Genomic DNA, 20,848 nt, shown 5'->3' on the forward strand with positions numbered 1-20,848 from the left:
GAGAGCAAGAGGTACAATCTCTGTGTCCCCCACCCCACCCCATCTGTTAGAACACTTGGTGCTTGGTTAAATTTTGGCCCAAAGGACATTGAAGGAGATGCATGTGGCTTTGATTCAACATGCTGACTTAGTTGCTAAGCAACTGATTTTCCATGTTTGGAAATTCTGCTCTCCATTTGACACCTGATTGAGCAGGGTTCCTGCCCTTGTGTTGGAAGCCCTATTCACAAGTCAGGCAGCCCTCTCTAGGCTAACGCCAGTCATTCATTGGCCAAGAAGTACACCTGGCATGTGCAGCATCACTAAGGAAGTGGGCCTCAGTTCTTCTGTTCCTCCTTGTGTCTTTGCATGTTCAGACCTGAAGAAGGCTAAGATGTGCAATACAAGGAGAGCGGGCTTTTTCTTTTTTTAAGATTAGAAATTTATGGCTGCCTGCAAAGGGCTCCTATCTAGAGCATTCAATATTTTGGGTCATTGTGCTGTTCTACAGCCCCATAATCTCTAGTCTGTTTATCTCATACATTCTTGCTTGGTTGAAATGTTAACTTTCTGACAGCTTGCAATATGTTGCCGTCGGTCTTCATATATCCGTAGTACCTCTGGGCTCTTTTAGGCATCCTCGGGAAATCTATCTTGAATTATGATGCTGCCATGTAGCAAACAAAAATAAGATGCACGAGACGTAGGTGTATTCCCCCCCCCCAGTCTAGACTTCACAAAAGCTCTCTCGGTGCTCTCTGACTCTTGGTGTGACATGTGGGCTTTGATGCCTTTGAACCTCCTGTAGTTAAACGACAGACAGTCTGAATTACTATTTATCAGTTCCCTGCAGCAAACAACTACATTTTCTTATTTGACAATAGTAGTTTTTTTTGGGGGGGGGGAATCACTCTATTCAGCTTGTATAGATAGAGAGCTCAGAAGCTTCAAATTTCTTTTTTTCCTTTTTCTTTTTTTGATAATAGTATTTATTAATTTTTCCATTTTAACACTCCAAATTAAGCCACATTAAAACCATTCCAAATTATAATTCGACCAAACATTCCAAATTTTATGCCAAATTATAAGTTTTTGGGTGACTTCCCATGCTCCGGAGTGCTGCAATCCTTATTTACAGTAATTCAGGTAATTCCAATAAAATATCCTGATGATGATCCTTCATTTGTTTTTAACAGCCTCTGAATTTGTCTAACAAGCAGCTAAGTCCTATGAAGTTCTGTGTGAAAGGTTTCTTGATGCCAGAAGCTTCAAATTTCATTTGAGTTGCCCTGCAAGAAGATTTCAGCAAGTCCCTCAACATATTTTAGTTTGGATTTACCGTTATTAAACAATTCCTGTGGGGCATCCACTTTGCCTGAAAAGGTAACCACTGTACATTTTTTTGATGCATACAGATTTAGATAACCCCTCTCCCCCCCCCACGCTAAAAAAAAACACCCCTCACCCTTATTGGAGATCCCGAGTCACAAGGTGGCTAGGCTGGCCTCGACCAGGACCAAGGCCTTCTCAGTACTGGCCCCGACCTGGTGGAACGCTCTGTCTCAGGAGACTAGGGCCCTGCGGGATTTGTCATCTTTTTGTAGGGCCTGCAAGACAGAGCTGTTTCGTTTGGCCTTCGGACTGACGCAGTCTGACCCCACGGTTACCCTCCCCTAAGGTTTTATTTTATAATGGTTTTATCTTATTCGTAGATTTTAATTTTAAAATTGAATTTTAACTTTGTATTAATCTGTTGTTTTAACTGAATTGTTTCTTTTATATTTGTGTTGATATTATTTGTTGTTAGCCGCCCTGAGCCCGGTCTTGACTGGGAAGGGCAGGGTATAAATAAATAAATATTATTATTATTATTATTATTATTATTATTATTATTATTATTATTATATTCCACCACAGATTACACTGCTTTGTTTCTAGAAGCCACTTTACTGCAACCAAGCTTTCTCAATAAAAATATAGTGAAATGGGGGGAATTACGCTGCTTAGCCAGAGAACTTCATGATCTCCCCCTTTCCTTATAAATTTGCCCCTGTATTTCATCCAGACAGCAGGATGGATAATGATTAAAGCAACCGGTTAAGAATCCTCCAAGTCAAAATAATAATACAACTTAACAAAAATGACAGCTTTTTTTCAAACCACATAAAACTAGGGCCAGGATGGTTAAAACAACAACAACATAACAATAACTAAAAGCCGTACAAAAAGAAAACAAAACCTCTCTGGGGAAGGATTTGCAAAAGACAGGAAGCCACCACAGAAAAGACCCCGTCTCTGGTCACCAGCCATGTTTGTTGGGGGTGGGGGTAAGTGGAGTGTAATGTCATCTTGTCTATTTTTGTGGTTCTCCACCCTGCAAGCAGCCGCCAATCGGATTCAGTTCATTGGGGGCTGTGGGTGTGACAAAGGGAAGTGGTTCAGCTGTGCCCACACCTCCCTGGAATGTGTATTTTGGTACTTCAAACCATTCAATCTAATTTTCTGATTACCAGTTTCACATCCCACAATGTGGGCTAGCTTGGAGACCTGTTGGGAGGGCATCCCTAGATCCACTATCAGATGGGATGGGATGGACCTCCTGTTTAAGGATCGCTGCCCCTCCACAATAATAGGAGCACTGAAATGGAAGTTCAGCTTTGACTCTGGAAATTTTCTCCCCCATCTCTACCTGCACTCCTGTCAAAGTGTCTGCATTAGTGCCCTACTTGCAAAGTCACCAGATTTTTCTCTAGCTCTTACCGAGCCTGAAGTTTGAAAGCAGCAAAGGTGGGCACTCAGAGAGAGCATGCCGAGTGAGGAAGAGAAGGGCTAGATTCTTTTTTTAAAAAAGGGACAGAGACTATAAAGTGTCCTTTTGCTACTAACCACATTCACTTCATGCTTCTGCAGATCATCAGCTTCTGTTTGTGAAGTACGCAATATTCATTCCCATCAATCTGCATCCATAGATTTGGGCTGCACTCACAGGACGTTTTATTCACTCACAGGACGTTTTATTCACTCTCTCTATCTTTGTGACATAGTTTTTGTTCATTTTCATCTTTAAACTGTTTAACATGGTTGCATTGAAATATATCTTTGTTTACATTAGAGCATATGATATGCAACCATTACATAAAAACAACAACAACAACAACAACAACAACATAAACACTCAAACACTTCTGAATATATTAACAAAGTTGTGTCAAAGTGTATATACCAAAATTATTGCAGATAAAAAATGTTGTATAGTAACATGTATTGATTAGATTGGTGACATTAAGTAAAATATATTTGGTATCAATAACAATTAGAATTTATAGGAATTTATAGGAAAGGGAAGAGAGGGGGGGAATAAAATAACTTCATGCATGACAGACTGTGCTGTAAACTATGGGTACTGTTCTACAATACATGGCATTTTATTCTAAAATCAATGGAGACCCAGTACTTGGCTTTTCTATGTAGCCTCCCCTACAGTCTAGATCTGTTGCTTACTTTTTGTCCCTAAAAAGCACTTCCTCAGAAACTGGTTTCATTCTAAAAATAAAAGCTCATTGCTAATTGATTCTGCATTACACCACATTGTGTCCATTTGAAAACAGATGTCGGTGGGCAGGGGTGGAGGAAGGGGTGTGTGGTAGATGCGGGCCGCCCTGGTCGTCACCACTGAGGGGGTGACAAAATGCCAGGTGGCACTCACTGTGGGGCCTGCAGCATGCCCGAGCCACACTTCTCTCCGCACTGCCCAAATGGTCCGCCCGCTGCCTCCCCCCCAGCTGTAGGGCGGCTGAGTGGGAGGAGGCAGGCAGACTCCGGAGGCCCCGCAGTGCGCCCCATCCCTATGGGCAGCCCGCCCCATGGGTGATTCGCCCCACTCTCGCCCCACACCTATGGGCAGCTTGTCCTGTTCCTGGGTGTGCTGCCCCAGACGCCTAAGCGGCTTCCTCCACCGCTGTCGGTGGGCCCAGTGTGTGTGTGTGGACACTTGCCCAATAATATTGAGTGGGTGTATACCAATATCACAGTGGTGAATTTCTTCTCCATTCACCTAGGGCATGGGCAAATGCATATCAACTTACCATACCCATCCTTGCAGATAGCAGGATCTAGAAGCAACTGAAAGCAGCATGTTGAGGAAAAGCATGAACTATTTCAGTTTTCTTTTTCTTTTTAGTACTTCTTTGTGCCACAAACAGATTAGTGTGTATGCCGCCTCAATTGCACAAACTGAGAAGTGTGGCAGAAAGTGTCACGGTCTGGTTGGCGGGAGGTAGCAGTCCCGACTCAGGACGTCAGGACCAGAGGCAAGATGGCAGGGTGGAAGCAGGAATGGGAGTCCAGGTGGCATGGGGCTGCGGGTCAAGCAGCAGGAAGTCGCAGAGTCGAAGAACTGAAGGTCAGGAAGCAAGGAGTCACAAAGGTGAAGGTCTGAAGGTTGAGGAGCAAGGCGAAGGTCCAAGGATCGAGGAGCAAGGTGTCGGCAAAGCGAAGGTCCAAGGAGCAAGGCGAAGGATCAAGGAACAGGAGGCCAGATGCAACAAGGCATGGATCGCGTTGCTGTGGCAAAGAGCTGAAGGAAAATGCTGAGCTTTTATCCCTCCCAGCTCTTGCCACCAGGTGCAGTGAGTTATCAAGTGGCCTCACCTGAGTGGCCACTCCTTGCCTCTCCAGCACAAGCTGAGGCCTCACCTGAGTGGCCACTCCTTGCCTCTCCAGCACAAGCTGAAGCAGGCCTCAGTCCTGCAAAGCACTACAGGCCCCAGACATAGCTGCCAAGTTATCCCTTTTTTACAGGGATTTTCCCTTATGCTGAATAGGCTTCCTCGCGAGAAAAGCGAAAACTTGGCAGCTATGCCCAGAGCCTGACTCCTGCCCATATCCTGACAGAAAGGCAGCCACTTTTTTTTTTGGAGAGTTGTGAGTCACAAGCAGGAAGACAATTGTATAAAATGTCCAGTCTGGTCTATTCCCCCCACCCCACCCCACCCCTGACAATTGCTCTCATGACACAGGTAGTTAGGTGAGGGTCTGCTAAAGACAGAAAGCCCCTAGTGATGCTGAAGAGGGTCAGGCCAGGTGCACTGTGGCTGAAGGCTTGATACCGCCAAGTGAGTTATAGGCATGCAAAATCGTACATAATCACACATTGCAATATTGCAAAAGATACTGAGCACAAATAGTTAAACGAGAATTAATTCTTGACTCTAAGAAACCTAAAGCCAGGGGCATCTTTATGTCTGACGTATTTGCTAGCAGCCGCTCTGAGCATGTTTTGAGCTTAATATCCTCTATCATCAAAATCCCACAACTGGGAATTTGACCAACGAAATGTGAAATGTTGTAGGGTGCACCAAGGGGCACCTTCTGGGCTTTGCACGCACTTGCATGCAGCCATTCAGTCTTTGTCTGAACCGCTGACATTTTGAAATCCTTTTTTTAAAAAAAAAGAAGAAGAAGGGTGACCAAGCCCCCCATTTCAGAAACAAGGATCTTTTTAAACCTTATTATTAACATAACTGGATCTGTCAAAAGAGCTGCACCTCAAAATCTGCCTTCATAATCAGATGAGTCATTTGTTTACTGCGTTCCTATTTCCAGACCTGCGAGGGGGTTTCCGAGCTGTCCCTACCTCGGCAGATGGAATACTCCTATGATTGCATCGCCATAGCAACCACAGCTGCACCAGACAACCAATGCTCTGTTGATTTCCATGCAACATGTGAGGTCACTGGAGCTGGCAGAATCTTCTTTATTCCAATTACGATCCTCTTTGATTTAATTCGTTTTAACATTCGGTTTGACCCAGATCCCATAAATACAACCAGTGCTTAAAAATAAAAATTCGGACTCCATTTTAAGAAATGGAGCTAAGCATCAGGAATGTTGAATGTACCTATTTTGGTAAAATAAAATAGCAGGTTTTTTTTTTAAAAAAAAGCTTTTAAGCTATAAATAGAGAATGATGTATAATCTTGATCAACACTTATCTGTGTCAAGAGCTTAACATAATTTCAAGTGAATGAAATAAGCTGATCTATGTTCATCAAAAGATAAATATTGCTGTGCAAATGCAATAAACACAGACACACAGACACATTTCTGCATCATTAGGATCAGTATAGGAAATGATATCCTGATTGTGCTGGGGTTTTGAAGAGCAAGGTTTAAAGCTTAGGTTTACTATGTGCTTCCTGCACTACAAAATATTACACACCCCACAATCTCTTTCCATGTCAGTTACCATGCGCGTTAAAATCAAGCCATTGCATTCTATTTTTTTCATGCTTCCTTCTAGTTCTAATCTTATTTATAAGAACTGACTGCATGAGCAACCCTCATTTTCTGACCTCATTACTCAGTGGCATTGGTATCATCTCCCCCACTTAGGCTGCAATTAAGTGTGCAATCCTATTCTTCAGTTCCACTAGCTGAAGGTCTCTAGGATCTGGCAGAAGCCTCTGGTACCATGTGCTCTCATCTATATATGTATAGCAATGCACAGACATGCACAGGCAGGTCACTGTGTACAGCAGTAGGAACTGCAGCACACATTGGGGGAAAAGCAGAGCCAGGGTTTGGGGTACATGGTTTATTACAGAGGCAGAGAAAGTATATATGCAGTATTTCAGGGGTGTCCAAACTTTTTTCAAAGAGGGCCAGATTTGATGAAGTGAACACGTGTGAGGGCCGAACGAAGTGCTGAACAAAACTGTTGACCTTTTTAAGGATTGAAACTGCCACAGGGGCTGGATTAAACCGACCAGCGGACCGGATTAGGCCCCTGAAATGGACTTTGGACATGCCTGCAGTGTTTGAAGGTGACCAGCAACTTTGTGGTTAAAACTGTGCAGAACACAGGGATGCAAAGAGCAAGACAGAACAGCAAGAGGGTGATATAGGAAAGTTGGAGAGGAGATGCTTAATGTCAGAAAAGTGGGGAGAGGAGGCTGATATAGTGAGCCTGGTCAGGTTGGAGAAAGAGATAAATAATGTAAATAATTCTTCAGTTCTTCCAAGGGTAAGAGATTGAGGGAAGCATGAATTGGACAGTGTGGTTGGAGCACAAAGTGATACAGGTGCAAATGGACTTACCCTCAAGATTCCCAGTGAATCATTTTGCTGTCTTTGTTACTGAGGAATAGGAGGTGGTAGGCCTTATGGCTGAATTTTGCATAACGGCAGCCAATTCACCTCTAATAGCAAACTGCCTGGAAACATCCACCAAAACATTGGTAAAAGGGAAGGATGGGTCTGTGCCAAGCATTTGGATTCTTCCTGATTCTGTACAGCCAGCCGAAGAGGAAAGGGATTGGGGAGAGAGGAAACAAGCAGCCAGCTCAGGCACCAATTCTTAGTCTAGTAGGAGATAATTCAGCAGGTCATGGAGCTGGATCTAAGGACAATAGAAGGGCTCCTCCTCCTCTTCCTTCTGATTTTGGTGGCCTTAATCATGTCAGTTGATAGGTAGAGGGAGAGAGGATACAGCTGGAGCTGTATCTAGGTACAATGAAGGGTATACCTGCCTGCTGCTTCCTCTTTCTCTCTCTCCGTTGGCCTCAGCAATGGGCTAATTATTGACCCATCAACAGCAACCTAGCAACAACTTACAGGCAGATGGCAAGGTATACAGGTTGCAGTGACCTTTCTCCTGTAAGAGGAAGAGCCATAGCCCTTTGGAAGGACATATGCTTTCCATGCAAAAACTGAAGGTTTTATACTCCTCTGCAATTAAACAGATCATGAGGTGCAGAAGACCTCAACCAGACATCCAAAGAGTTGCTGCCAATCACAATAGACAGAACCGAGCTAGGTGGATCAGTGATCTGACTCCGGGCTTATCTATACTTCCTCCTGCTTCCCCCTGGGAAAAGCCACTATTTAGTTGGAGCAAATGCAATTCAGGTTTTCTCTGGCTTGATGTTAGCTCTGATTTTGAGCTGGGTTTTCCCTGGGAAAAGAGCAGGACATGGGGAAAACTGCTCAGACCCATGCTTCCTAGGCATGGGACAAGTGGGAGTGTGGCCAAGCCCTCAGTATAAGGCAGCTTCCCGTGTTCCTAATAAGTGGCTCTACAAACCTAAAGCAAGAAATCAGCTTCTCTTAAAGCAACAAGCAAATGACTCTCTAACAGCCCTTGTCCTTCAGGGAGAGTGCAGCCCCGTCTGGGAGATATGATAGATTTTGGAGTGCTGTCATGAAGATGCCACCTGAAGAAGTTGCGAATACAAATGTAACCTGACCTGGCACCTTCATTTACAAATCACTGAGCATCGGCCACTGAGTCTGATAGACCTGGGCAAACAGGCATAAAACCTCTGGGGTCTGTATTCACTTCATCCTCCCAAACCCAGAGGGGCTTTTGATGTGATTAGAGGGGAGATGCAGAGAGAATTGAGCATGGAAGAGTGACCAGGCACTACACTATTTATTTAGCATTGTTACTTTAAGAGATTGTTTGGACACGCTGTCAAAATCCATCCAGGGAAATCTCTCACTGAGTGTGTTTGAAATTGGCTGAATGGTGTGATCATCAGACAGCATGTGAGGATTGGGGTCTTTGGGGGGGGCAATAGGAAACACATAGTTATTACATAGTTATTACATAGGAAACACATAGTTTAAGAAAACTATGTAACACATTTTAGAAGTGGGATTTATTTATGTTGATAAATATATATAACCTTCTGCTTCCATCAATGGAGATGCTCAAAACCACTTACAAACAGTAATTCAAAAAGTAACAGTAAGAAAAGACCCTGATGTTGGGAAAGATGGAGGGCACTAGCAGAAGGGGATGACAGAGGACGAGATGGTTGGACAGTGTTCTCGAAGCTACAAACATGAGTTTGACCAAACTGCGGGAGGCAGTGGAAGACAGGAGTGCCTGGCGTGCTATGGTCCATGGGGTCACGAAGAGTTGGACATGACTAAATGACTAAACAACAACAACGAAGACCATATATACTATTGTAAAAACTGGCCACAGACAGGTCAGCTTCTCCCAATATTGACTAATTTCTACATTCACAACAACACAACTGCTAAAATAAAGGAGAATGTTTAGACCCCAGCTGTCCCATACCACTTTAAACAGTCATAGTTTCCCCCTAAAAAATTTCTGAGAACTATCATTTGTTAAGGGTCCTGAGATCTGTTAGAAGATTCCTATTCCTCTCACAGAACTACAGGTCCCAGAGTTCCCTGAGAAGAGGGATCGATTGTTAAATCACTCTGGAAATTATTGCCCTGTGAGAGAAATAGGGGTGATCTAGCAACTCACAAGAACCTTAACAAACAACAGACAGGACCTTTAATCAAGAGGGAGAGGGATATTGGAACTGGAGGGACCTTGAGGGTATTAGGGTGAGCCAATCCACCTCAAGGGACAGCACGATTGCTTTGCCTCAAGTGGATGGACCACAGTTGTGGGAATGGTGTAACTGCTGACAGCTGTAGCCTGCTTCCATCTTCTCAACATGGCCCAGATTGTGGGCAGGATGAAGCACATGGGATGTCAGAATTAAGGACGCTTGCCATGGACCCCTTGCTTCTGTTTAACTGTATCCACTAAAAGGTATCCTGTATCTTGTGTGTTCTTTTCTCCCATCCACAGTCTGCTCCTGATTGCAGGGCACAAATATGGAAAACTATACTTTCCTCTCTTATAGGCTTCTTGGTAGGGGAGGGGAACCTGGTGCTCACCTTTTATTGTGGGACTCCCATCAGCCCCAGCCAGCATGTCCAGTAATCAGGAATGATGAATGTGGGATACATTCTGCCCGGACACAGTGTTCTGCCCGAACACTGAGGTCCAGCACCGAGGGCCTTCTGGCGGTTCCCTCATTGCGAGAAGCCAAGTTGCAGGGAACTAGACAGAGGGCCTTCTCGGTAGCAGCACCCGCCCTGTGGAACGCCCTCCCATCAGATGTCAAAGAGTTTTAGAAGACATCTGAAGGCAGCCCTGTTTAGGGAGGCTTTTAATGTTTAATACTGTAGATCACTGTTGGAAGCCGCCCAGAGTGGCTGGGGAAACCCAGCCAGATGGGCGGGGTATAAGTAATAAATTATTATTGAAGCTGGATTCCAACAACACCTTCAGGGCAACACCATCATGATGTGAATGAGGTCAAAGATGATACCTGAGATTTCAACACTTGAACTGCACTATGCAAATGCTCAGAATTATTGTTATAATACATAAACAACCTTCATTTGTATATCTGGCAAAGCCCTCTCTCTGTTCACAGTAGCATAGACTGCTAAATGGCTGGGCATTGCACCCCACCCTGATGCTGTTTAGGGCAGATGTTTTCTGCCTGGTACATACCGTAATCAAGGAGTTTTGTCACTACTGTATATTAGTTTTCATTCCAACATGTCATGTAGGTTTCTTTACTTGTTGAGGATTTTATTTACAGCTGCAAAAAGGCTAGCTAACGGAGAAATGTAGCCTGCAGTCAAAATGACATCCATCATTCAAGCAGAAAAATAAATTAAGTCCAACATTTAGGCTCTCTCTGTAAGGTTGTTGAGAAGCAACATCATTTGTTTTGTGTTAATGTTAAGTTTTGGCTGCAGAAATGTGAAGACTTGTGGGGGGCGGGGAATGTGTTGCCTGTATTAACAGAGCCTTCTAATTAAGTATGTGCTTTAGAGAAAGCAAGTATTTAATAGCATGCTTAAAGAGTAACATTAAGCCTTACCAAAAACCACAATACTTTAATGAAGGCAGGAGCCTGATGGAATAAATTAATAATATCATAAATTAGGGTAATGGGGTTTTGTTTCAGTGCTGAGAGCTGATCTGGATTTCATCTTCAAAACTATTATAATTTATAACTGGCATGAACTGTGTCTTAAGTCACAGGCAAGCACACTTGGAATTCAGTCCAAACACCAAAGAAGCCAGTCACCTTTCATATGATGTATGCCAGTCCCGCCAGCTCCTCTCTGTTAAAAACACATTGCTGGTGAAAATATAACTGAAAACATGCAAAGTGAATTCATGATTATTTGGTGTGTTTCTCAGGTAAAAGGTAAAGGTAGAGGACCCCCTGACAGTTAAGTCCAGTCACAGATGATTCTGGGGTTGCGCCGCTCATCTCGCTTTACAGACCGAGGGAGCCGGCGTTTGTCCGCAAACAGTTTTTCCAGGTCATGTGGCCAGCATGACTAAGCCGCTTCTGGCGAACCAGAGCAGCGCATGGAAACACCGTTTACCTTCCTGCTGGAGCAGTACCTATTTATCTACTTGCACTTTTGGGCATGCTTTCGAATTGCTAGGTTGGCAGGATCTGGGACCGAGCAACGGGATCTCACCCCATCGTGGGGATTCGAACCGCCGACCTGATTGGCAAGCCCATGAGGCTCAGTGGTTTAGACCACAGCACCACCCGCGTCCCTAATGTGTTTCTCAGAACTTCCATTAAAATAAATGGGTAGAATAGATTACATTTACAGTCCCATGCATGTAGAAGCTCATTTGGATTTAGGCTGCAATCCTATGCATGGTTACCTGGAGGAATACAGCTGCTGGATTGGACACACAACAGCAAATTTTGTTTCAGCATTGCAAGGAGAAGTCTGTGAGTTTGGGGCTTATATGATGCTCTCTCTCCCCTCCTCCTCAACTGTGAGGAGATTGGAAGCTTCCACTTCTATTTTACATTGACCACAGTTTAGTGTTACACGATTAATCTTACAGCTTCATAAACCACACTGAACTTGGCTTGTGATGGCAAACCATCATTAAGATTAGCTACAATTGCCTAGATTCAGTTGTCAAAATTAACTGATGTTAATTTCCTACCAAATTCCTCCTTGCAGTTGCTGCAAGGTGGGAGAGCACAAGTTTTAAAATATTTATCTACAGTATAAAAATATTAATATTTAGACTGAACTAACAACAAAATTAACTATAGGCTTTTACACAAACTAGCCCCCAAAGCAGCTCACAAAATTAAAACCAGTCATTTGAAATCTGCAATAAAAATACACTTTAAAATTCTTAAAATCAATATATAGTAAAGAACAATAAGAGGGATAGAACAGGCTTCAACATAACTTAAACATTTACACCCATTGTAAGGGCCAGATTAAACATTAAACACATCTGTAAAATGAAACAAGACTCCTTTCCAACTTAACAAATGCTTTCTCCGATTCTCTTGGACACCATTTTTATTCATAAAAAGCAACCAGGCAAGCAGCTGTTTACCAGCTGTCAAATTAGAGGTGTGCATGTCAAATTAGAGGTGTGCAGATGAAGTGGAGAGCTTCAAAAGAATTCTGGGCTTGTCCATGGTAGATCTGTAAACGCAAAGCCTTCTATCACAGGACATTCACTGCCACTATCCTTTTGATATTTGGCAGTTTTCATCCCCTCTAAATGCTCTGTTGTTGTTGTTGTTGTTGTTGTTGTTGTTGTTGTTGTTGTTGTTGTTGTTGTTGTTGTTGTTGTTTTAACTGCACCTAGAACAAAAATCCCTGGACCTATAATTTAGCAAGCTTAACCCACTCAAGGGGTTATGATGCCTGCATTTCCCTCACTTTCAAACATTTAATCCACTCTGAATAGGCTAGGATGCTCGTATAAAGTAGGGAAAGCTATCCTTCGTTAAATTTCAAACGAAGCTTTGTTTTCCTGTAAGTGAACTTAGCCTCAAACCACAAAATGAATTGGACAGTCTCTGAAATTTTCCAGATCACTGTGGACTGTAATCCAAAGGACCAAAATGGGGTCTGGAGCAAATCTTGTGGTCAGTGCACACCCATACCACAAATCTATGAAGTGCTAGTTAATTGAATTGAGCCTCATCAGGCTGTGTGTGTGTCTAATCCCAGAGGCAGCATTATTATACAGGAGTATGTGAATATTTTTGGTTACTTTAGGGGGGGGGGGAGAAACTATGAGACTGTTTTTTTAATAATAATTTTTTACTGGTTTTTACACATATTTTCCAGCATATCATTCTTTTAAACATCATTTCAAAATCTTTGGCTATCACAGCCTAAGACTTCCTTCAACCTCAACTGATGGTTTTCTAAAATCTTTTCTAATTATGCATTGTGTTTCTGTAGTTATTGCTATAAATTCAAATCTTAATACCTATTCTTAATTCTTTTCACAATAATTTATATATTACTCCTTACAAAACTTATTTTAACCCTACAAGCAATGTCATGAAAGCCTGAGACTGTTGTAATGATGGCAGCGGGAAAGAACTGTCACATGTTCCCAATTTCAAGTTACCAGACTTAGAGTTTACTATTTTCAGGCAGTTTCATTTGTTATGTCTGGAAAATAATTGGCTTGTACTATGCAATGCTGACCTTTCCACTGTTCTGAAAGCCTCTGCAGGAAAAGCTGAATACCTAACAGCTGTTCTTCAAAAGGCCAGAGGGGAAAAAAACTATCCCAGGCACTTAAGAGTAATTCATCTGACCTACATATTTATTTCATTAAATGACATGAAATATTAGCTCCCTGCCTACCCACTTTCAATTTCCTTACTCCTCATTTCAAAAGCAAACAGACCATATAATGTATTATTGAATGTTTACATGGTAACCAATTTGTTATTCTTTAATATTTCTGCATATATCATTCGCTATGGATTGAACTCTGGAGGCTGAAGACAGATGGACTACCATATGGACTCTGGGAAGGATTCCCTAAAATGGTAGGGATAAAACGTAACACGAAATGCAAGAGAACGAAGAAGGCATTCTTTTGGAAAGCTTTTTCTGCAAAAATGGTTGCTAACATGCATATTTGCTATTAAATGGTGTATCGGAGTTGCAGCATATTTCTGTGCCACTGATGAATGACAGTGTTTCATTGCACCAGTATTCCAAACTAGCGACTGCAAGTATAGAGGGTCAATTCAGATATAACAGCAAACAGTGGTTTACAAAAATGAGAGTGAGCCATGGACAGTATTGGGCTTGTATGCTTCTTCTCCCTGTCATTTGCAGTGTTGAAGAGATCAAGCTTCTGCCTTTGAGGTTTAAACTAACCCTAGTTCCCAATGATGCTCAAAGATATAGTTTGTTAAACTCTGGATGAGGGGGGAAGCTCAAACAGCTGTTTTAAACCATGGCTTATTCTCACTAAGCTAATCACAGTTGCCTGAGCATGACTGTGGCTTATCTATATATATATAAATGTAAACTGGCCATGTCCATTAGTATCCATGTTTCACTGAAACCGCTTGACCGATTGCGTTCAAATTTTGACACAATGCCGCATGTGAATATGAGAGCAAGCACATACCATTTTCAGATGTCACACCTGTGCCTGGTAAAAAGCCCAACACCCTGTGTTTCAAAACACACCACTCAGACAAAAATGCATTCTGGGAAAAGAACCAGGTTGCAAACCAGCACCCTCTAGTGGTGGCTACACTGCTACTACACCTATAGAACCTTACCTCTCAACAGCACCTCAGTTCCCATTTACATACTAGGCATACTATGTTTACTGACTAGGCCGAATGGAGGTACTGACTCGCCTGGGTGGGGGTTGGGGGGAGGAGGGGACGGGATAGGTCAGGAATGGGACCAGTCACAGGAATGAGCCAGGGGGCGTGATACGTTCATGAGTCAGGACAGGGTGGGGGGAATCACAGGGATAAGGCGGGTGGAGGGGAAGAGGGGGCGGATACGTCATGGATTGGCACATGGGGCAGTCACATGGATTAGCCACAGCAACGCGTGGCAGGGCCAGCTAGTTTATAATAAAATGTTGTTAAAACAGATTAGAGATGGGAAGGTCTGGGGGGGGGGGACTGGGAAAATTGGGGGTGGGGTGGGGGTGGAACCAGGTCCCCCCCCGTTCTTTTCCCCAAAGCTGTTTTTTATGAAAAATGGGGGGGAATTTGATATAGTTTGAATATTCCACACACTTCCCCCCCCCATTTTTCCAGGAAAAACGGCTTTGGGGGGAAAATGGGAAAAACCCTGGTTTTTTACCCAATTTTTCCATCGTCCCTCCCAGGCCTTCCCATCTCTAAGACAGATCCATATGTTATCTCAAATTACAAATTCTCTGCAATTTGGATTAATTGTTTAATTTTAATCTTCCACTGCTGCTTAAATAGATTAAACAAGAAGTCACATACAAACATATTTTGATGTTTTCTGGTTACACCAGATGATTCCATTGTTAACCACCAATGATTCTAATTGCTGGCTCACCATTGAGAACCAGAAGTTAACCTCTTTCCCACTGACTGCTCCCCCCTGTGGAACCCATTCACTAGTAGTATGCTGAGTGTGTGGTGCAGATGGGAAGGAAAATTGGTTTCCTCTCTGACTCATTTACCTTTTCTGCCTTAATATAAGGGACTAGAGAAACTAGCTTTATAAGTTATGCTTTAAAAATGTCATAGCTTTTATACTAACCAAGGTGCTTTGCCATTTCAAAGAGCAAGATGAGTAGACTCCAATGAAGGTCCCAGAAAAACAAAACATCCCTAGATAAAGATGTCTAGTAATAATATAAAATATGTTTTTAGGTGATTTGGTTGAAGGCTCCTGACCTAAAAATGCCCCTGTCAACAATCTAAGGGTCTGTTCCTAATCCTATCTCTGCATGGGGTGCCAATGTGTTTTATAGCCTTCGCATGTATAAACACAGCAAAATGATTTGCAGGAAACAATACAGGAAATAATATCTCTTCCACTTCCTAATATGAAAACACATTGCATCATATATCATTTTGATTTACAAGAACAAAAACAAGAGCTGTAAATCTGTGTATTTCTTCAAAGCTGTAAAGAACTTAACAGAATTTGAACAGGATTATGAGGAGAACTTTGAATTTCCTGGTTATTATTTTTGACTATTTTTGTGGGATAGCAGTGACAGGGAAGGAACACAAACTGAAAGCAAAATGGTTTCAGTCTAACAGCTCAATTCAAATACATAACAATCGCCTAAAAAACTACAAAAAAACCTTTAATATGAAAGATACCAATTTGGAATGGCAAAGCAAGGGAAATACATTAGATATTACAAAGGAATGATAAGTAAGAAACATTGGTGTTGATCCAGGTGTACATCTGCAGCCTGAGCTATGGTTAGGTTTACTAAATTCCCATTCCCATTGCAGTGCATGGATGAAAATGCGCACTGTTGTCCACATCATGTCACACTAATGAGGGTTACATCTGATGCCGAATACTGAAATGTATCATATTTCAAATGCATTTTAAGATGTGCATCCACATCTAGTCTATGCATGCTTTTTCCAGTTCAGCAACAGAATATATGCACAAAGGTGACGTCTATATGGGAGGATTTATAGGAACCCTCTCACATACTGAAAGCATGTGTGATTGTGTTGTGAGGTTGCATTGGCTAGCTGTGCCCTTGCCAACAATGCATAATGTGTTAAGAATAATTGGTTAATTGACACTGAAATGGAGAATACCTGAATGTGTATTGCTAACACGGGGGATTTTCCATGGTACATGAGTACATGATTAACTGAGAATGTTATTTGCTCTTGTGAGTGTTTAACCTTAGATCACATGAGTAAGATATTAAATTATAAATCACCGTTTTGAAGTGAGTTGTCTGTTAGTCATTCTGTGGACACCACAGAAACAACAAAGGATGTGATAAGGGCTCTGCAGGAGCTGCATAGCCTTAGGCAGAATGCAGGCTGGAATGAGAAAGAGACCCAGAACTGCAAATATAATGTTTTAAGTGCATTATACAAATGTGACACTAGATAGTCCTGGTGAGCTAATGGCAAATTCCATATTTTATTTTATTAAAAAAAAGCATTTTCACAGTGTGTGTTTTTTAAAAAATCTGTAGATTCAGGATTCAGCCACAGTTTTGAATTCTGGAAGAAGTAAAATTACAGTATTTCTTATAAGATGCTGAGTCTGTGCAGGACATGCACAAGATATTTTATGCAACTATTTTGGATGTACCACTTGCTTTTTGTTCTGTTTTGAAGAAAGTTCTGCAAGTAAAGTTTTGAATCAATTACTTATGGGCCTGGACAATGTTTTGTTCCAAAAGGAGTCAGTTTTTATGCATCCAGTTGCTTTAAGCTGCACAATATTAATATCTGCAATATAATGCACACCCTGCTGTCTATACATTCAACAGCAATATGAAGAGGCCCAACATTGTGTGGGATCCTGGACCAATCTCTGGGACACTATCACAAAGCTTTCATTAAGCCAGAGTGCTTGGGCAAAACCCCTTCTGTTGAACGCAATGAGATTTACTCCCTAGTTAAGTGTGCTTCTTAAGATCGCATGCTCAATCATGTATAGTTCCACATAAATATCACGTGAAAGCTGTACTGCTTGAGTATTGCACCTTCTCGGGGAAAAAGAAGCCTTACTCTAGCAGCCTGCAAAATATAGAACTTGCAAGACAATGTGGGTGTCAACAACTATGTATGAACAAACAAGCAAGGAAGGACCAGGTGAGAAATGAAAAGTTTAGAACAACAGGTGTGCATTGTGCAAGACAGATGTAGACACTGAAAACTACAGTGGAGAGACTATTATGTATCAAATTTAATGGTTGACCTGTGGTTGTGTGTGCGTGTGTGTACACACAAGCCACTGTTGAGCAGGCAAGTGGGCTAGGGGAAAAATGTCCCAGACAGACTCTAGGATGAGAAGGGTCCATAGCTTCTGTGGGATTTAAGGGCTCATCAGGTGAATCCTAAAGGAAGGGATGCTCTGCTCCCAGGTTTGCAATCAAATAGACAAATAGATGCTAAATGAAAAAAGAAGAAAGCAAGTACTGGTGCAACTGCAGTTTCATTATGAATGAGGCCAGAAATTTTTCCCACTTCCCATGATATTATTTTTGGTAGTGAAGCAGTGGCAGAGGCAGCAACAGCATATGCCAGCTTGGTCTTTTCCAGTTGTTTTGGACTACAACTCCCATCAGAACCCAGCAAGTGCTGCTGTGCTGACTAGGACTGATGGGAGTTGAGGTCCAAAAGAGCTGGAGAGCATCGGGCTGGGGAAGGCTGCACTAGAGTGTGCGCAAGATGATGCTCTTTGTAGCCAAGATACCAGGAACAAAAGAGTTGTAATATTTTTTTAATCCCACTTCGGGGGGAGATGGAAGTGCAGGAATTCATCGCAGCAAGGAAGAGGTTAGCTGAAGCAAAATGCTTTGGACTAGATACAATTGTAGTGACATCCATGCAAAGATTAAGCCTCTCTGGTTGGTTTCATTGCAGACTGGCAAGAGGCTCCTAAGCCATTCATATTAGTTAGACACATGCTACTCCTTGAATCCTTGCCCGATATTAGTCCTACTTTCACATCCCTCTGATGTTTGAGAATGTTTGATAACATCTCTCAAAATTTATGAGAACTTTAGGCTGTTTCCCTAAAAATAGCATCTGCTGCCTTGCAATCGCCCACATTAGCTTACAGGATTAAATAGAGGATAAATCCATGGAGATCTCTTCATTTGCATTTCGTATTACTTCTTTGAAAGAAAACTTAGGAAGGTCTGCAAAAAGCCTCTTTAGAGTGCAGATGATGGAGTTAGTGTACTGAGTGCTATGCTCTCAGCATATGCAGAAATGATATGAAAATAACTTACTATTGTTCTTTATTATTAATTAACATTCTGTACCTCCCTTCACCGAAGATCACAGGGCGGTTCACAACATAAAAACAAGTAGCTTGTTTTCGAAGTCAAAATTAATCAATTTTTCCAGCATCCATTGTGAGATCCGCCACATGCAAATACTGTACTCTTCTTAGTTTATAGCCCAGCCTATAAGGAGCTAAAGACATCCTGCCAATCCAGGACTATGAATCAATATACCAGCATTTTTATCAGCCAGCATCAATATATGTAGCATGTAGCATGTGGCATGAAAAACCACAACATGGCACAGAAACGAGTGAAGAGGGGTTTATGGTGGTAGCAGTTCCTGCCTCTTCCACTCCAAGGGCTTCATTATAAACCAGGTAAATTACTAGATCCTTCTCTGTGGTAGCACCAATAGCAGATTGCATGGTGCAAACACACCAGCAGGAGTACTGGGCTGGCTCTGCCAGTGTGTTTGCACCATGCTGACCTCTCTGCCACTTGCCCACCCCCTTCTCCCTCCCAGTGAAAATATGATTGACCAATATGCAATATGATTGACTGAAAGGCAGGTGCCTGGTGGCACCCTGCAACACCCTCCACTACCGGGTGACATCCTGATTTTGGGAGAGGGAGAGGGAGGGAAGAATGAAAGCTTTTATCTCCCTGAAATCCCCCTTGTGCTGCTCAAACAGTTGAAAGTGGTGAAAACGGGGATGCTGCAGAAAGAAGTGAATCTTCTCTGGAGGTCCCCTCACCCTGCACCTGCTGCTTGACTAATCAGTGGAAAGGTCTGTTAGGGCATAGATTGCACACTTCTAGACAAAAATAGGCATGTCTTTCAGAGACTATGCATACTGCCTGAAGCATGTTCATAGTGTCCAGGGAATGTACAAAATGCAGTTGAGAAATGCACATTCCCCAAGGCTACTATGCATAATGGTAAAAAAAGGTAAAGGACCCCTGACAGTAAAGTCCAGTCATGAATGACTCTGGGGTTGTCACGCTCATCTCACTTTATTGGCCGAGGGAGACGATGTTTTTTCCGGGTCATGTGGCCAGCATGACTAAGCCGCTTCTGGCAAAATCAGAGCAGCACATGGAAACGCCGTTTACCTTTCCACCGGAGCAGTACCTATTTATCTACTTGCACTTTGACGTGCTTTCAAACTGCTAGGTTGGCAGGAGCTGGTACTGAGCAATGGGAGCTCACCCTGTCGCGGGGATTCAAATCACCGACTTTCTGATTGGCAAGCCCTAGGCTCAGTGGTTTAGACCACAGCACCACCTGTGTCCCCGCATAATGGTAGGAGAATGTATTTATTGAAAAAATCAGCTAATATGTGCTAATTTCCCAAAGCCTGTTGCAGATTATGTATGATGGACAAAGAATGTACATAATTCAGCTGATAAATGCACAGTTCCCAAAACCTGTTGGAGATTATGTGTGTTGACTGGAAAATGTACACAATTCCCTCTTTGTGGAAGGTTTATATATACATTCGCCATGAGGTCTGGCACATAACCACTCAACTCACATTCTCCTATGTTTTTATATATGCAGTTGTACTGGGTATGCTTTTACTATATTGGGACGCCTCATGAGAAGCAATTCATAAAAAAAAACAAATAAATAGGACAAATGCAGGCCACTGTCTGGATGGGTGAATTATTACCAAGAGCCCAATGTGAGCTGCTTCAATTTTTTCAAAAATGAACGAAGCAGAGATCAGTACAATGAACAGATGAATAAAACTTAGCTGATTTTACAGAATTTTGGAACCCAGCAACCTACTTCTGAGTAATTTAGAAGAATCCTAATTTTTTTGGAAACAATATTAAGTGATTTCCCCCTCTATTTATTTAGTGGGAAATAGGATTAATTTAAGGAGAGCCTATCTCCCTTAATAGTTAGAAAATTATAAGTTATTGGATCTGGCAGTCCAACAATGCACAGGCATTGGGTTCCTGCCCATTTCCAGACTTATTTTTGCACATTTAAGAACAGAGGCTGACAATGATTAGAAAGCCAAACAAATTGACATCTCATTTAGCTTATTTGCCAACTTGTTCTGCTCAAAGGCTCCTATGACTTTCTTTCTTTCCTTGCAGAAAAGCTACCTGAACCAAAAGTCTCAAACTCCTAGAAATTCAGCTGTGTGGAATTTGTCCTCTCAAAAGATACTGCATATGGTGTATTCTTCCTGCTCAACTGTGAAGGACACAGAAGCCTCTGGTCAGGATTTTTAAATTAACGTGCTAGTTCTGCAT

This window comes from Zootoca vivipara, chromosome 5 (genome assembly GCF_965207765.1).
Source record: "Zootoca vivipara chromosome 5, rZooViv2.hap1.1, whole genome shotgun sequence".
Lineage (NCBI taxonomy): Eukaryota > Metazoa > Chordata > Lepidosauria > Squamata > Lacertidae > Zootoca > Zootoca vivipara.